The sequence below is a fragment of the Eucalyptus grandis genome, chromosome 3 (assembly GCF_016545825.1).
Source record: "Eucalyptus grandis isolate ANBG69807.140 chromosome 3, ASM1654582v1, whole genome shotgun sequence".
NCBI classification, from domain to species: Eukaryota; Viridiplantae; Streptophyta; class Magnoliopsida; order Myrtales; family Myrtaceae; genus Eucalyptus; species Eucalyptus grandis.
In genome coordinates this window covers 54,035,099-54,054,069 of record NC_052614.1, presented here as the reverse complement: position 1 = coordinate 54,054,069, position 18,971 = coordinate 54,035,099, and the positions used below count along the sequence as shown (strand labels likewise).

Here is an 18,971-nt window from a genome sequence, read left to right as displayed (position 1 = left end):
ATCCACAACCTATCCCCCCAGATTCTGTTAATCCTTCTCCAATACCTCCTTCCTTGCAGGTGTATCGGCGGCGAAAGCAGTCTACGGCACCACCAGTCTCCAGCTCTTCCATGCCCTCCGTTCAATCTTCCTCATTATCTCTTGGTCTGGATGATCTTCTGATTGCCATTCGCAAATGTACTCAGTCTTGCACACAAAAATCCTTTTTGGCTTACCCTATTGAGCGTTATGTGTCTCTCTCACATCTTCTTTCTCTATTACACGACTTTGCTCTATCATTACAAACTCACACAATTCCTTCTTCTACCACCGAGGCTTTGTCTCGCCTTGAGTGGAAGAAAGCTATGGATGTGGAAATGGAAGCTCTGGTGTCTCGCCAAACGTGGTCATTAGTTGATCTTCCTCTTGGGAAAGATGTGGTGAAGTGTCGTTGGGTGTACACTATTAAGTACAATTCGGATAGCTCAATTGAGCATCTTCAAGCTCGGCTCGTTGCTAAAGGTTTTACTCAAACTTATGGAGTTGATTATTTTGAGACTTTTTCTCCTATGGCACATCTCAATTCTGTTCGTGTTATTATTTCTCTTGCTGTGAATTTCAATTGACCATTATATCAATTGGATGTCAAGAATGATTTTCTTTATGGTGATTTATCTGAAGAAGTATATATGGAGCAATCTCCTGGGTATGTTGCTTAGGGAGAGAATTGTAGTAAAATATGTCAGCTACATAAGGCCATTTATGGGTTGAAACAGTCTCTAAGAGTATGGTTTGAAAAATTCAGTTCAATGATTTTCAGATGTGGTTTCCACCAATGTTATTCTGATCATTTTGTTTTTGTTTGCAAGAAGGAATCAGGGGGTGGTTATTCTTGTGGTATATGTGGATGATATAATTATCTCTAGTAGTGATATGATCGGCATTTCTGCAGTTAAGTCCTTTCTTCAGCAATAATTTCAGATTAAAGACTTGGGAACTCTTAGGTATTTTCTGGATATTGAAGTTTTACGAAGTAAAAAAGGTATTAATTTGTCTCAGCGAAAGAATGTTTTTGATCTTTTGTCTAAGATTGGTACATTAGCTTCCAAGCTAGTTGATACTCCTATGGATCCAAATCAAAAGTTTGGAGTTGATGATGGAAATGAAATTGAGGACAAGCATCAATATCGACATCTAGTTAGGAAACTAATCTATCTTACTGTTACATGTGCTGATATTTCTTTTGTTGTTGGTGTGGTGAGTCAATTTATGGAGTCACCTAAGAAGGCTCATTGGGATTCTATTTGTTGCATTCTTCGATATCTTAAAAGCTTTCCTAGTAAGGGACTAATTTATAAACCTAACAGTTCTTCCACTCTGGTTGGCTATTTTGATTCTGATTGGGCTGGGTCAACATATGATTGACAGTCTACAACTGGGTATTGCACCTTTATTGGTGGTAATTTGGTTATGTGGATAAGCAAGAAACAAACTACCATTGCCAAGTCTAGTGCGGAGGCTGAATATCGTGCTATGGCACATACTGTGGCTGAATTGTTGTGGTTGAAATCTCTTCTCTAGGAGCTTGGATTTTCTATTAATCAACCTGTTGATATGATGTGTATCAAGCAGCTATTTATATTGCCGGGAATCTTGTTTTTCAAGAGCGAACTAAGCATATAGAAGTTGACTGTCATTTTGTTCGTGGTGCTGTGAAGCAGAAGCTGGTTGCTACTCCTTATGTTGCCTCTAGAGATCAGTTTGTTGATATGTTCACCAAAGCATTATTCCGTCCTACTTTTGTTGCTAGTTGTTCCAAGCTGGGCATGATGACCTATATGCTCCAGCTTGAGAGGGAGTGTTAAAGTTACTTTAATTGAGTTATTTTTTTTTCAAAGTTTTATTTCTTTTTTACTTACATAAGGGTATTATGGTCATATACAATTTATATTTAATATAAACACAATGGGTGTAGGGTTTCTGTTATTACAGAAATCTACAGCCCCCTCTTTGTTTCTTTCTTTTAAGTTCTCCTTCTCATCCTCCTTCTCTCTTCCTTCTTTCTCTCTTGCTATTTGATGCGGGTTCTCTAATCAGCTTTGTGACACAAATCAAACTAGTCAAGTGTCCTATCTATGATGGATGTAAATTTTGCTAGCCTGTTCATGCTTCTTAGAAGGTCCTAGAAAATCTTTTTTTTTTTTTTTTTGGGTAGGGGGTAAATGAAATTTTGCAATCTATGTTGTCTCCAACTATAAAATTGATTGGTATTGGTGGGTCCCAATCATTTTTCACTCTATCCTCTTGATTATTTCTCAATTCTTTGCATGATTGAGAATCTAACCAAATATATAATGAAGGCTTAACTGGGCTTCCACAATAGAACATAAACAAGTAACATTTATTGCATTGTGGATTTTGAATACCATAGATGTTAAGACATGTAGTATTCACAATCGACGAAACACAGTTGACTGCATCACGTTGGAAAAATGAGTTTTGAATGACATGTTTCATTTTGATTACTCTTTGTCAACTAGAAGAAGCATCTTCCAATAGCCCACAATCTCTCGACAAAAAGCCAAAATAAGACAGCACTCAAACAAATGTCAACTTTCTATCAACACGACTGGCGAGTGAAGTTTCCAATTCAATCAAACCATCTCTAACACGCACAATAAAAAAGAGGGCTTTACTAGCATAACGGTCTTTAGGGTACTGTGAAAATGACAGTATGTTATGAGCAACAAATTCTTGAAGAAATCGGTCCCACAACAATTTATAATTATTTGTGATTTGGTTTTTTGTGGTTCAAAATATATTGTTATTCTTATAGTAGATTAAATACCGTCACACAATCATTTTTCTAAAAAGAATTGTCTGTTTTAATAATACTGAAGGCTTAGAAACTAATCCCCCTGCTCACACTAGCAATCAACAAAAATGAAAAATATTGTTGTGATGTCTTTTTCTAATATGAGTACATTGCTGTGATTTCATCGTACCTCTAGTATAGTTTTCATGAATAGGTCATGCCAAGTTCCGACAAGCTTAGCTATGTTTGATACAAACGAGTCATGTCATGGACAAATTCAGTTAGTATGAATGCAATTAGGATTAGGAAATCGACAAATCATTATGTAACTAAGTCCCAGCTAAATAGAAGTAAATGCTGGACTATCTGAAGCAGTTTGAAGATACATTTAAGGTCGAGTAACAAAAATTCGGAGAGAACATCTTCTACAGCGGAGCAGCCTTTGGTCCTGAAGAAAATGGATTTGAAGAGGAAGATGGTTGGATAATCACTTTCGTTCACGACGATTTCATTGACATCTCCCCAGTAGGTGAATAATCGAGACAACTATGTCTTTCGATGGTTTTCTCATGTATCTTAAAATTCGAATACTTGCTACTTAATTGCAGGTGCATATAGTTGACGCCTAGAACTTTGGTGGCGAGCCAGCCGTGAAAAATAAGGCTTTCCCCTTGAGTTGCATACGGTTTCCATGGAACTTTCATTTGTCAAACACTACGTTGATTGAATACCATAGTTATGTTCACCATAGCTTAAGTCATGAGATAATCCTATTTGAGCTATGTTATGTTAAAAAGTTGAAAATGTCAATCTTGCAGGTCGGTATAGGCATTCTTGGAATCATAGACATCTGGAGTGCCAAAACTTGGCACGGAGGGATACTTAAATGTCAAAAGTTAGGAAAGTAACACTTAAGTGCCAAAATCAGAGTAAAATAGATCATTTAAGTGCCAATCCGGCCAAAATGCTAATGTGGCGATTTTCCAGCAAGGTAAGTACAAAACGACGTCGTTTTGCACGCCGATGTGGCTTAAAAATGCAAAAACGACGTTGTTTTGCCTTTGACATGGTAAAAATTTAATATAAAAATTAATTAAATTAAATTTAAAACTAAATTTATTTAAAATATTTAAAAATACATAAATAATTAATAATAATAATAATAATAATAATAATAATAATAATAATAATAATAATAATAATAATAATAATAATAATAATAATAATAATAATAATAATAATAATAATAAAGGAGGGGAGGAAGATGGCTAAGCCGCCGCCGTCGCCGCCACCTCCCGCCACCTTTGTCGGGAAGGGCCGGCGATGGAGGGGGAGGGAGGGTCACCGGGGTTGCTAGCCCCGGGTCGGCGGGTGGCGACGGCCCGCAAGCCCTCGCCGATTTGGGCAAGGGCCGCGACCTCGCCTTAGATCTTGGCGAGGGCTCGTGGCCCTCACCTAGATCTAGCGAGGACTCGTGGGCCGTTCGCTGCCGGTTGGCCGAGGGCCGACGACCCCAGCCGACCCTCCCCCTTCCTTTGCCGGCCCTTCCCGGCGGTGACGGGAGGGCCCGCGAGCCCTTGCTAGATTTGGGTGAGGGCCGCGACCCTCGCCCAGATTTGGGCGAGGGCTCGTGGGCCCTTCTTTGCCGATCGGTTGAGGGCCGGTGACCCCGGCCGACTCTTCCCCCTTCGTCGCCGACCCTTCTCAGCGACGGCGGGGAGGCGGCGAGGGCCCGTGAGCCCTTGCCCCAGATCCGGGCAATGGCTCGCAGCCATCGCCGCCATCGGCCGGGCCGGCGACCCCGGTCGACCCTCCCCCACCGTCGTTGGTGGCGAGGGCTCAACCCTCAGCCATTGCCTCCTCTCCCCACCTTTTAAAAAATAAAATAAAATATTATTTTATTAAAATAATAATAGTTTATTTTTATAATTTAATTAAATTAATTTTTATATTAACATTTGAATCTGCTTAAAAACGACGTCATTTTTGGCTTTGTTTGTTGAGTCAGCATTCCGGTGAGCCACGTAGAAGAAAAAATAATAAAAAATTGCCACGTAAGATTTCCGGTGGGGTTCACTGGAGATGGCACTTAAGTGTCCCACTTTTTTTGAAAAGTGGCACTTAAGTGTCACTTTCCTAACTTTTGGCACGTAAGTATCATTCCATGCCAAGTTTTGGCACTTGGGTTGTACTTCTTCCGGCATTCTTGTAAATTGAAAAATCTGTTATGATTTCAGAAATTCCTTTGGTTTTCTTTTGGCGTCGAGTAGAGTCCTTGTTAATGTTTAAGCTACAAAATTTAGGGATATTTGCAAAAAGGAAAGTCAACTTTGTTCTTAATACCAAGAGATTGGCGCACTGCAAGTCCCAAAACTTGTGACAAAAGTGCAATTGAGTCTAAAATTTATAAAAAATGTTATCAAGTGCTAAAATTTATCAAATTAGTACAATCAAGTGCTATTATTCACTCTGTCCAATTAGACTAACGGAAAATGCCGATGGGTCCTTTTTTTTTTTCCTTTCTAATATATATTGTTTGCCTCCTACGTGACATTAACCTTATTGAAACATGAGATAGAAGACTAAACCAACATAGTTTTGGCCAAAATCCTAACTTTTATTTACCCAAAATATTAATCAAATTAGATTAAAAAAAGTTATTTTTTAATAAAAAAATAAAAAATAAAAAGGCAAAGGACAAGGACGGTCCTTGCCATTGCTGCCCCACCATTGCCGAAAAGCATTGAAGGAGGCTCAATTGAGACTGGCAAGGGTTGTCAATGCCTTGGTGAAGGCCAACAACCCTTGCCAACCATAGGTCAGGGCCTAATGACCTTGGCCTATCTGGGTTGGGGGCTTCGGGTAGGGCTATAATTACAGTTATTTTTCCTTGAAACATTGGTTACGATGGACGACATACCATATCTGTTAAGGCCATCTCAATTGCAATCTAAGGGTAGTACAAGGTATATGTGGACCTTCGATGATGACTACATAGGGAAAGTGTGGTCTTATTTTGTTAAAGAGAAGAGTAAGGTGTTTGGTCAATACAGAGATTGAGGGGCAACAATCGAAAAACAAATAGGAAAGAAGATCAAGTGATCGACATAGGTTTAGATTCTAAATTCGCAGACTTTAATTTGTTATGCATAGAGAATGTCTAGTAAGACACTACACTATTGCTGAGTTACCACAACAAGGAGTCACTGAATAGAAAAATAGAACTACATTGGAGCTTGCTCACTCATTACCCTGCATAATTGGAATAGATGAGGATTTCTAGGTTGATGCAGCTCATACGTCTATGGATGAGTGTTAGGGTCAATCTAGGTTTTACTTAAAATTTAGAACTTATCCTATCGGAATTGATTCTCTATTTTTTAGAACCTGAAACCTACCTTGTATACTTTGGAACATGAAACCCTACCTTTTAAATTGGTTAATTTCTTCTTCTTTCTTTTTTGTTGGTTTTTCTTTGTTTCATTTTTAGCTAAGTAAAATGAGAGTGAACACAACAACAAAATCTCCATTTGTCAATAGTATTAAAATATTAAAATAATAAATTATACTTTCATCTAACAGTTTAAGCTTTTAAAATAGTTGACAGTGATCCGACCAAACTTTTACATGATATAAGAGTTAGAGGTTTTGAGTTCAAATCTTTCTAGGTCCTCTTTACCTCCCCAATTAAATTTTCACGCTTAGTACTAAGCAAAAAGACAAGACTAAATGCGAGGGAGAATATTAGAATATTTAAATAGCAAATCACGTTTTCATTTAACTACTTAAGTTTTTAGAACAATTAATAATGGTCTCACAAAATTTTACAAATAGCAACAATCCACCCTAACATAAAATTTTAATTATAGAATTTTCAGTTCTCAATGATCCATGAAAAATTGCTCTAAGTTCTAACCACTCGAAATCAAGTAGGTTCTTCCACTCTCAAGAAGTGCATAAAACAAATCCAACTCATTGACTAGTATATAACACAACAACGACAAAATAAACCAAGTAGATTCTTCCATTCTTAAGAGTATCTATGACATGATTCCTACTCCAGATCATGATCAGAGTACCAAAAGAATATACAGTGATTTGGGAATCAATATGCTCTACAAAACCAAAGCTATAACAGCTGATTCAGCCGAATACTTTTGAGCCCATGGTTTGGTAGCCAGCAAGCCAGGTGCAACAAACATGTCCATCCAAAAACGTGCATACTAGCCACTAGAAAATCACACCTGATGTTTCTAGATCATGAACAAAAAGTGCCTAGGTTCGCGATAAAGTTGTCTTTGATATCATTTATGCACAAATGAAGAACAACCATTCTAACGAATCCGTTCATAGAGATAATTATGCCTTCAATTGCCTCTCTTGCTGTCTTGAATCCCAACTCAACGCTCTTCCAATAACAATTCCCACCCTTCCTGATTCTCGGTTCCCGTTTCGAGTTTTACTCAGAAACTGGGAATTGAACCGCACAATACCGGTTCCGCTTTCTTTGGGATGGGGAGATGGACTGGTAATCGCGGGAATCTACTAGATTCTACCTTGAACTCATGCTCACTTCTACATATGACCTATTATTTAGGAAACAGATCACTCTTACATGCAATTGAATGTAGACGTCCTAAATAGACGTGGTCAAATGAACTTGTTGATTACACTGGACAGAGGATGTTCGATTTCCTCGCTTATGCTCATGTGAGTGAAGGTATGTTGGAGCAAAGGAGGAGGAGGTGGTGCATTTTTGTGGGCTATGCACAAGAGGTGAAGGGGATTCATGCTATGGTGCCCCAAGAAGAATTCTCATGGTTTTAAATTCAGCAAGGACGTCGTCACTTTTGACAGCTCTACTTTGGTTGTCTAGTTTTGTCTACGCTTCTGCCATTTTGAGTATAATATTGACATCATCAAACAAATATGTAGCCCAAGAGAGAATATTAAGAGAATATTTCTTAGTACAAACAAGCATATCACGAACGACGATGGGCTTGCCACCATACAGATAAGTGCAATATAGAATTCCATTTCCTCTTCTCTTTTGGTGAGAATATATATATAACAAAAGCATGCAAACAAGGGAACAAACAAGAGGAAGAAGGGGGAAAAGATGACTCTCTCCTCTTTCGCTTTGCATGTGAATGCATCCACCAGCATGCATTCTATCTCTTCCAACATGGAACGCCTCAGAACCTCCATTAGTTCTCCAGCCCTAAAGGTACGTACATGAAGCGACATGACATAGTTTCTGTAACTATACTGCAGCAAGAACTGAGGTTTGTTTCGTTTTAAACATGTAAATCTTGTTGCTCTCGACGTTAATATTCAAAAATTTCATCCTATCTAAATTGAGTCTGTGATCAGGCGAATTAAAGTTTAAAATTCATTCAAAGCTTGAAGCTCTAACTTGGACGGAGATATCATCTGTTCTGACTGAATGTTGCAAATCTGTGAGCAGCGATTGTCAAAATATTTGCAGCAAGCCCCTCTTTGAGTTGATTTTCCGAGCAGAATCAAAATCTCATGCTTGAATGCATTGGACGCATTTGTCAGTTCGGTTTTCGAGTTCATGGACCAACCACTGCTCCCATCTCAGGTAAAACTCATCAAGACTGGCTTTTAAGACAATATTCACAACACGGTGAAGTTCATATATCGAAGATCCTATGAGATGCTAATTGTGTAGAGAAATTTTGCTCCAGTTAGTGAATTAGGAGAAGCCATTAACGTCAACAGCATCGAAGGGGAAATCCGGATGATTTTCCGGCGGGTGTTTACATTAGAAACGGTAATGATATGCACTATGCCAAATATGTGTCTCGTAGCCAGTGTTTTATCTCAACCTTTTTCACACAAGAGCCAGACATTCACATGATAGGCCTATATAAAAATATTACGAGTGCTTTGCTTTGGGTTGTTGTAATTGTTGAATGAGGTGCAAGTGCTCGAAACCATCGTACAACAATGCAATATGCAAAACAAGATTGCCTAATCATACAAATTAGACCATGACCTTGGACAATGAAAAAATAACAAAATAACACTTGTTCTTTGGCCGTATTTATTGGAAATTTCTACCCTATTATTATATGAGACAAGTGTCACGGGTTGAGAGATTCCTTGGCCTCGGAATGGCCTGTGCAGCGCCTGGTGAGCGGAATTCACTAGGCTAGCCTTTCTTTTGTAGTTGTTCCATGAACAATATGGTGAATGCTTCTTCGTGCGAGATCCTATCACGTCTAGCTTCGCTCGGGCGTCTAGTCCATCGAGTGACACAGCAGATCTCTTTAGGTTCAACAACTAGTTTCGGCCTGCCATGGCCTCGTCAGGAGAGTGGCATTAGCTCCCGACCAGTTTGTGCACGGGAGGCCAACCCCGCCTTCAGAGCTCCTAAGTAATATAATCATTTTATCCTAGAACTCTTAGCACCAACCGTCCTGATGCTACTCCACGGATAAGTTGTGTTCGTCCCTTCTGCCTCCTCACTCTTTACTCGAAAACCCCAAGCACCACTTACAAGTGTCACGAGTACGGGAGGATTTACGGACCGTGACATTCTCCTCCACTCAATTCGCAATGCCCTCGTTGCGATCTACTCTGTCGCTTCCTTCCGTCCCTTAACCATTGATGTGTCACATTTGGGATTTCACATCGAATGGTCACGTTCGCCCAACAAAACAAGTTTTGCTTCATTGGTAGCCTCTTTTGATCTCAGCCGCTCGGCCCTTCTCGGTCATCTGCGCTTTCTTTGGCAAGTGTGGCATTTTTCGCCACTCGCATCTTTTGGCAGCAACATTTTTGCCTACATAACTTCTTTGACCCCGACAGACCAAATAGAGGTTCTTTCATTGTTGAAAACGTGGTAGTAGACCTCTTCTTCGAATTCACCGATGGATCCAGGAACGTTATCTCTATTCAGTAAGGGTTCGGTTCTTCTCCAACTCTCTATTAGCTCGGGAGGAACCGACTCATCCTAGTACCAATGCCATCTAGGAACAGAGAGCCCAGCTTCGTTTGAGCATCTTTTGCCCCGGCCATTCACTTTCCGTTCACTAGGATTGGATTGGGCACTTATTAGTTTGACCCGCACTAAAGTGAGAAGTTCGATTCTCCGACTTGCTCACTTACTGGAGGGATTCCTGCTTTGATACCACTTGTTACGGGCCGAGAGATTCCTTGGTCTCGAAATGGCCTGTGCGATGCTTGGCGAGTGGAATTCACCAGGCCAGCCTTTCTTTTGTAGTTGTTCCACGAACAATACGGTGAATGCTTCTTCGTGCGAGATCCTACCACGCTCAGCTTTGCTCGGGCGTCTAGTCCATCGAGTGAGATAGCAAATTTCTTTAGGTTCAACAACTGGTTTCAGCTTGCCATGGCCTCGTCAGGAGAGTGGCATCAGCTCCCAACCAGTTTGTGCATTGGAGGCCAACCCCACCTTCAGAACTCCTAAGTGATATAATCCTTCTATTCTAGAACTCCTAGCACCAACTGTCCTAATGCCACTCCCACGGACCAGTTGTGTTCGTCCTTTCTGCCTCCTTACTCTTCACTCGATAACCCCAAGCACCACTCACAAGTGTCACGAGTACTGGAGGATTCACGGACCATGACACAATGATGTATGTACTGATTGTGAAAGGTAGAATATGATTTGGTTTATGACTAATTCAAACATGTCTGGTTTTCATGGATGCTTTCCATAATAATGAAATTTCGATTAGCCAACAACATAATTTCATTTTCTACTTTTTACTGATCGCAGGGCCAAATCCTCTCTATGGGGGGCTAAAATCGACAAAATCCATATTTGGACTGTCAAGTCACACTTGGATCGAAGGAGAAGGGATGCTACATGCCATCTACATCGACAAAGATAGTGATGGGAGATGGATTGTCCGATTCAACAACAGACATGTTGAAACCAAGACATACAAGCAAGAAAAACAAAGGAACAAACCATCCTTTTTACCTGCCATAGAGGGTGATCCGCCGGCCATTTTTGTCAGCGTATTTGCTAAATGCGGTACTTTCACAGATTTACTTACGTTCCTCTTTCATAATTCGAGTCATTCTTTTTAAAAGATCGTGCATTTAACTTATCCATTGATGCATACAGAGTCTTGTCTAGACATGGCAAATAAGTTCTGCTATACAGCAAGAACTGTAGCATATTATGAACATGTCATTTGAAGCGTTACTAATTTTTGCCCACATTAAACTTCTTTTTTCCAGTTGAAGTTTGGGGCAGTGAACAAACTGATTAGTAACATTAATGTTTTTGAGCAAGGTGGAAAATTCTACTTGATTGGAAAATCACATACCTCATGAGATCAACATTTTTACACTGGAGACTCTAGGCAATTGGAATGCAGATAGACATTGGAATCGACCATTCACAAGCCATCCAAAGGTCTGTCTTCGTGAACCTGCAAAGACATAAAGCTTGTGCATTAATCGCATACAAACAATAAAAACCAACATCTCTTGTTTTTTTTTTTTGCCTTTCATTTGGCAGAGAGCTCCAGGTACAGGGGAGTTAGTTATAATGGGGGTTGATGCAGTGAAGGCTTTCATGGAACTCAGTATCATCTCAGGTATTTCTCAAGAAATTTGTTGAGGTGAGCTTTATGCTGATTTATAGTCCAAATTAGCAGTATCTTGATGGCCTTCTGATTCAAATTAAGCTGATATGAAGAAGTTAATTCATAAAGCTGATCTCAAACTTGACCAATGTAGCCTCTGCCTTGAGATTAGGGTCACTCAGAGGTTAGCAATATATAGAGTGATCATTTTATGTAATCTTACCAGGATATGTGACTAGTATGCATCATGGTTCCAACAACTATCTGAGCTTGCAATTATAAACGCACGCACTGGCCCTACAGGTACAATGTGATCATGGATTTTCCCCTTACAATAGACATAAACAGACTGATTCGAGGAGGACCGTGAGTTACTTGCTGTCCTTATCAGAACATTCTTCCCAGAAAATTAACTTCTTCTTTTTTTCCCCAATGCCCACTCTTTTTTTTTTCGGTAAATACCAATTCCCACCCTTTCATACGGGGAAAGTACTAAAACAACGTTGACCAGTTGCGATCCTTTTTTTCATTGTGCAGGTTGATACAATTCAATAAGAAAGACTATGCTAGGATCGGGACAATGCCTCGCTATGGTGATGGTAATTCGATTTGATGGTTTGACGTCAAAACAGGCTGCACATTTGACATTCTAAATTGTTTTGAGGATGGTGATGAGGTAACAGATGATCTGGAACCAAGTGTTTTTTTTTTTTGGAGGATCATTTCTCAAAAGCAATGGACCTATTCATGAAACTAGATCACAGGTTGTAGTGCGGGGGTGCAAGACTCTTGAATTGATCATCCCAGGCCCTGATTTTGGCTTGGACAAATTCTAGTGGTTTTCTAAAACACTAAAGCCGATTAGTTATATCAAGCCAAGAAAATGTCGCTCCAATGATGAAGGAACAAGAAGGGTCATTATTTTCGCATGCATATGAGTGGAGACTAAACATGAATATTGGAGAAACTAAGGAAAGAAATCTCATAGGGACAAAATTTTCGATGGACTTCCTCATTATAAATAGTAACTTCACAGGCCTCAAAAATAGATACGGATACACCCAAGTCGTAGATTCCTCAGCAAGCTCAATCTCAGGTGACTATCGAATACTGTCTTCCTCTAGATTTACAAGTCTCTTCTGCATAATTATTCTCGATCTTATCTATTATTGTGATGAGTTCAGGCATGCCCAAGTATGGTGGCCTAGCCAAGTTATATCTCGACCAACCGAGAACTGGAATTTCCTCGGTAACAAAAGGCTTCTCAGCCCCTCTTCCTTTATCATGTCACCTTTTCTTTGACCACAGTAAGGTTAATTAACTTGCACTTTGTTCTTCTCCGCATTAGAAAGAAAACCAGTTTGAAGATGCGATTAAATTGGAGTATCATGAATTTGGAGAGAACATCTTCTACAGTGGTGCTGCATTTGTCCCTAGTGAGAATGGATCGGAAGAGGATGATGGCTGGATAATCACTTTTGTTCACAATGAATCAACTGATACCTTGCAACTATGTGAATAACTGCGGCACTTCTAATCGTTATCGATGATTTCTTTCATGTTGCATCTAGATTGAGCCATTTTCGTTACTGAATTGCAGGTATACAAAATCGACTGCAAGAATTTTTCTAGTAAGCCCATTGCCAAGACTACTCTATCCTGCTGAGTTCCATATGGTTTCCATGGAGCTTTTGTTTCCTAATCAGCCTATAGGCATAGTCAGTATACTTTGCACACTCCCCCTCACATCTAGTCTAGTCTTTTTGCTGTAGACAAATTTAATTGAAGAGGCAAATGGGGCTTGGAAATATTTGAACTCGGGACCTCCAACTTTGATACCATGTTAAATCTTATGGGACTACAACTAACTAGCCTAATTTAATAAAAGAAGTTGTTGCTTATATTTAATTATACTAATAGTGATATTCTACGGTCTATGTTGTCCCTAGCTATGGAATTAATTGGCCCATTTGTGAGTGCATTGTTGCTTTTGAATACCCTATTAAGTGTTAGAGCTGAAATCTTCACAATCAATGAAAGCGGAATGCCCTCTCGCCTACGCCTAAGGGAATGTGTGTGCATTGTTGCTTTGGAATACCCTAGTAAGTGTTAGAGTTGAAGTCTTCACAATCAATGAAAGCATAACGCCCTCTTGGCTATGCCCAAGGGAATTTCCCGTTGTTTAAACACTGTTACTTGTCACAGTGACAACAATATCATGTAATTGTTGATGAAACAAAGTTGTCTTTATCATGTTGTAAACAAGAGTTTTGCATGACATGTTTCCCTTTGTTTCCTTTTGTACGACATCTTCTAGTAGCCAACAGTCTCTCAATAAAGCCAAAATAAGACCTCACTTAACAAATGATAACTTATATTGACTCAACCGGCCAACAGAGGCATTTGCAGATGGAAGATGCCATTTTCAAGGAGGAAGAAGAAGAAAAAGGGAGAAAAAAAAACAAGTTATCTATTTTTTGATACTAAAGACTTATAATATGATTTCCTTGCTCACGCCAGTAATCAACAAGACTTAAGTTATATCTGTGATGTTTTTCTTTATGAGTAATTAGTTGTGATGTAAATCATCCCTTGAATTAATAGGAAGGCAATGATCGAAAAGCAAATAGGCAGGAAGATCATGTGACCAACATGAGTTTGGAGTTGTTCCCGGTAGAGTCTGATCAATTTTCTTCTTCTTCTTCTTCTTCTTCTTCTTCTTCTTCTTCTTCTTCTTCTTCTTCTTCTTCTTCTTCTTCTTCTTCTTCTTCTTCTTCTTCTTCTTCTTTTCGGTAGAGAATGGCACAACAAAATATCACATTTGTAACAATTGGGCTAGAGAAATAAAATAAAAAAGAGGAGCCTAAAGCCTAAATATTTCTTTAGTAAGGCCTCGGCCATCTCCTTAGTCCAAGAAGTCTCCTTCTTCTTCTCACAGCACCATTTTTTTTTTTTGTCGAAAAAGGTATTTTATTTGTATCATAAGACAGAAGCACGAAAACCCACAGCTGGGGCATCAACACATAACAGAGCCCAAAGGCCTGGAGGAGGAGAGGCTCGCCAGTTTGGAGGGATGGTCTTCATTCGCTGATGTCGCATGGCCTAGTCCGCCACTGCATTAGCTGATCGTGGGCAGCAAACCAGGCCCACTAGCAGCATTTGCTGCAGGAAAGCTTTCAATTCAAACAACATCGCACATGCCTGCCAGTCCATCTACTCTTCACGCTTCAAGTAGTTGACAAGAACTTGGTTGTCAGACTCCACGATAGCCTCCCCGATTTCTTTGTCTTTCAAGTACTTTAGGGCTTTGAGAACCCCTAGGGTTTCCACTGCAGAGCCGTCTCTGCCCGGACTGTCTTCGTGAATCCGTCTATGAGGCTACCGGAGGAGTCCTGGACGACGCAAGACATGGCTCCCTCCGTCGATCCCTCACACAATGACCCATCTACATTCAGCTTGAAAGAGCTAGCTTTTGAAGCTTGCCAGGTAAGTGGGATCTTTGTTCTTCGGTTTTTTCGACTAGTGAATACCTAAATCCCCATTTTTGGTAGCTAGCTTGCTGAAATTTTGCTAGATCTATGACTTTGCAGACCTCTAGTTTTGTACCTTGAAAGACAAAATTGTTGCGCTCCTTCCATACTTGCTAAAGAAGATTTCCGATCCTTTCCAAAGAAGGGAGGTGCGGATTTTTCCTTATAAATTGTACCAACCATTCATCCGTTCGTTTAATCTCTTGCGTGTCTACTCGTAGGTTGATTTCCGGGTGGTTCCATACCCTTGCAGCCCATGGACAAAGGAGAAGGGTGTGTTCGACTATTTCCACCTTGGCTCGGCAAAGATCACATACCGGATCAAGTAAGATCTTTCTTTTCCATAGGTTCTCCTTGGTTGGTATAGCGTTTTGACAAGCATTCCATACAAAGATCTTCACTTTTAGACTGGTTCGCATATGCCATATTGCATTCCATAGTTCTATTAGTGTTTAATATGAGGAAGAAGGGTGTTATGTTGCTCTGCTTGCTGTTGTTCTGTCTCTTAGCAAGTTATAACCATTTTTGATTGTAAATGACCCATTCTTCGTGCCCGTCCATATTAATTCATCGCTGGTAAAATGACCATTTATTGGTGTTGCAAGGATTTCCTGAGTAGTCTGCTCATCAAATAGGTTATTTATCAATGGTTCATTCCACTGTTGTGTCTCAGAAAGCATTAACTCATAAAATTTTTGTGGATCATTTTTATTTGTGGGCCCTCCTTTTAATCCTCTTTTCAGCCATCTATCTGTTTTGATATTGACAGTTTCTCCATTTCCTATCGACCATCTGATTGAATCCGCAATAGCCTCCCTTCCAATAAGCAAACTTTTCCATCCCCATGAAGGTTTAAAACCTTTATCAGCATGCCAGAAATCTGAGCGACAAAAATAAAGCCCTTTTAATAATTTACTCCATAGTGCATCCGGATTTTTACCATCCGCCAAGCTTGTTTACCCAATAAGGCTTTATTAACAGTAAGCAAGTCTCTAAATCCCATTCCTCCCCTATCTTTCCTCATCTTCATGATTTCCCATCTTTTCCAATGCAAACCAACCTTTGATTCACTGTTTTTCCACAAAAAATTAGCTGTTTTTTTTTTCTCTCTATAGCCTTGCAAATTGACATTGGAATTTTAAAAAACTGACATAGCATATTGTGGTACCGCCTGCACCACTGATTTTAGGAGTATTTCCTTTCCTGCTTTTGATATGATTTGTTCCTTCCAGCCCTCCAATTTCATATTGATCCTGTTTAAAATCCACCCAAACATTTGCCTCTTTGATGCTCCCCAATTAGAGGGAATTCTTAGATATTTGCTTGATTGCTCTAGCTCTGGTACCCTCAATTCTCTTTTCATATTATCCTTTAATAGATATGGACAGTCTTTACTAAAGAAAATACCAAACTTGTTTAAGTTGACAGCTTGTCCTAAGGCATAACAATACTGATTAATAACAGCTGCAATATTTTGGCATTCCTGTAAAGAACCATCCAAGAAAAAAATTGAATCATTGGCAAATAATAAATGAGTTAAAGTAGGGCATAATTTGTTCAACTTAATTCCTTTGATATTCCCATCTTGTAGAGCTTTACCCATTAAAGATGACAAACTGTTTGCCACCAAAATAAACAGATAGGGTGATAAAGGGTCTCATTGTCTAATGCCTCCGGTGGGAGCGAAAAAAGAGAGGGGTTCCTTGTTAAACTTGATGCTGAAAGTGACTGTAGTGACACATTGCATAATCTAATGAACCCATTTAGCACAAAACCCCATTTTCAGCAAGCAACCTTCTAAGAAATCCCATTCAATTCTGTCATATGCTTTATGCATGTCAAGTTTCAGAACCGTTTGGAAGTGTTTTTTCATTTTTCTCGTTCTCAATTGATGCAACACCTCTTGAAAAATATAAATATTATCTTGAATTTATCTTCCACTGACGAAGGCACTTTGCTCTCCTGAAATCAGCATTGGCAAGCATCTTTTCAATCTATTTGCCAAAATTTTGGATATTATTTTGTATGCAAAATTGTAAAGGCTAATATGGGGATTTTGATCAAGTCTTTCCGGGTGGGGGATCTTTGGTATCAAAGTAATATGTGCTCTGTTTAGGGCTGGTTCCAACACTCCCAAAAGAAAGAAACCTCGAACTTCCTCCAACACATCATAATTTATTATATCCCAGTGATGCTGATAAAAAATTCCATTTAACTCGTCTGGACCAAGAGCTTTCTGAGCTCCAATTTGAAACACAGCAGCATGAATTTCTTCCATTGTTACTTCCACCACTAAATATTCATTTATATTATTTTTGATTAGTGTAGGGCATTGATCTAGTATTGGTTGGTAGTTGCGAGGCCCTACCGAAGTATATAACTCCTTGAAAAAAGACATAGTGAGGTGCTGAAGTTGCTGTTTTCCCCTAATACACTGCTCTAATGCATTTTTCAGCATAGTAATTCTATTTTTTTGGTCTCCTTTGGATCGTTGCTACATGGAAACATTTCGTGTTTTTATCTCCCCAACGAAACCAATTGACTCGAGATCTCAAATCCCAAAACATTTCCTCTCTGCGCCATAAGGTTTCCAGCTCTTCTTTTATAAGCTTTATCCTGTTTGGTTCTTGATAAAAGCTATGGCTGTTAGTTAATGGTTAAAGCTCATTCTTTAGGGCTGTTATACGGATATTGCTATAAGGAAATTTCCTTTTACTCCATTCTTTCAATGCTTGGCTGGTGGCATGTAATTTATCTCTCAATCCTCCTTTAAGACAATGTTAAGATTGCCATGCATGTTTAACTATATCCCTGCATTCACCATCTTCAACCCAAAAAGCCTCGAAGTGAAAATCTTTTCTTTTTTTAACATATTCAGCACTACTCACCAAAATGAGCGGACTATGATCGGACCCAATAGTTGGTAGAGCAAAGGCTTCAGCTTTCGGGAACATTAGCCGCCAATCCATCGAGCAACACTCTGTCTAGTTTCTCCTCAACCAAATCAGCCCATTCTCTATTATTTGACCAGGTAAACACACCCTTTACAATCTATTTCCATTAACGAGCAATCATGAATACAGCTTTGGAATGCCTACATTCTATAATTCTCTGCCATCCTTCTTCCCATCTTCTCCCAATAATAAAGTACTTCATTGAAATCCCCCACACACACCCATGGAGGTGTATTAGAAAGACCTATTTGTCTCAGTTTCTCCCATAGCTGTAATCTTTCCCCATATATGTGTTGACACCTAAATTTTGATGACCCGTTTAGTCATTCATTCTATTAAAAAATTATGGGTTAATTTTATCCCTAAAAAAATAGTTAATCGCATAGCATATAGTTTTAGGTGCATTTATTTTTTTATTTGCATTTACATTGGGCCGGTGACGGATGGGTTTGAATTGATGGTTCATAAACTTTAATTTGATGAGTCGGGCTAAGCCCATGAAGAAAGCAAATCGGCCTAAGCTCGTATTCTCGGAGAGATTTTATGAATTCATCTTTGTGAGATTTCAATTCAAAAGCAAATATTACGTTTGGAAAAAATAAATATTGCGTTTCGAAAAGAAATCTTCGTGGATATGGATTTGGAAAATTTAAAACACCTAATCCGTGCCCTATAAATAGATTAAATGCGTAGGGTTTGGGAAGGGGGCCAGGCAATAGAAATATACGGTCACATAGGGCTTTTTCTCTGGGTTTTCTTCGAGGGAATAGTAAGTAGAGAAAAAGTGAAAGAGGGAGAGAAAAGTGACAGTAGCAGTAAAAAAACAAGGAAAAAGTCTACAGAGGAAGTTAGAGGGTGCGGCAAGAAGGGAGAGACGTGTGAGGGTGATGTGAGGGAGACGTGAGAAAGAGAGAGAAAAAAAAAGAAAAGAATAAGGGAGCTACTGTTCGTCTTCCTCGCGAAACTGCCGGCAACCGCTGCCACCGATCTCGCCTGCGCTGATCACCACCGCTTGCCACTACACCACCGAGCGAGATCCTGCACCGGCCTGCGCTTCCTCCGCTGTGCCGGCCGTCACCACCCCTACCGATCATCCACGAGC

At 39.6% G+C, this 18,971-nt stretch overlaps 1 long non-coding RNA gene and 1 pseudogene across 1 annotated transcript; both read left to right on the top strand.

Moving 5' to 3' along the window:
• The first annotated feature begins 8,029 nt into the window (after positions 1-8,029).
• LOC104439924 lies at positions 8,030-13,087 on the top strand (annotated as a pseudogene).
• A 1,293-nt stretch (positions 13,088-14,380) lies between these two features.
• On the top strand, positions 14,381-18,693 carry LOC120291309. The gene is made up of 3 exons (XR_005549292.1): positions 14,381-14,871; positions 14,960-15,064; positions 15,137-18,693. It is a non-coding gene; the product is annotated as an uncharacterized LOC120291309 (long non-coding RNA).
• The last annotated feature ends 278 nt before the right edge of the window (positions 18,694-18,971 follow it).